Source organism: Esox lucius, chromosome 7, assembly GCF_011004845.1.
Source record: "Esox lucius isolate fEsoLuc1 chromosome 7, fEsoLuc1.pri, whole genome shotgun sequence".
In the NCBI taxonomy this organism is placed as follows: Eukaryota; Metazoa; Chordata; class Actinopteri; order Esociformes; family Esocidae; genus Esox; species Esox lucius.
In genome coordinates this window covers 46357894-46358130 of record NC_047575.1, presented here as the reverse complement: position 1 = coordinate 46358130, position 237 = coordinate 46357894, and positions in this window count along the sequence as shown.

Sequence of the window (237 nt, the reverse complement as noted above, 5' to 3'; positions counted from 1 at the left end):
GATTCTACCCCGAGGCACTCTGGGAGATGTAGTCATTTAAAAACATTGCTAAGAACGTCTCAACATCGTAAAAAAAGCGATTCATCAGCGCAATAAACAGGCTGAACTGAGAATACATTAAATGGCTTTTTCTCTCAATATCCATTCAGAAATGTGACTAGTTTGTTTTATTGGAACAATTAAAACTGTATTTTCCAAAACTTTAAATTCAAATATATAATTTGACGTGCTTATCTG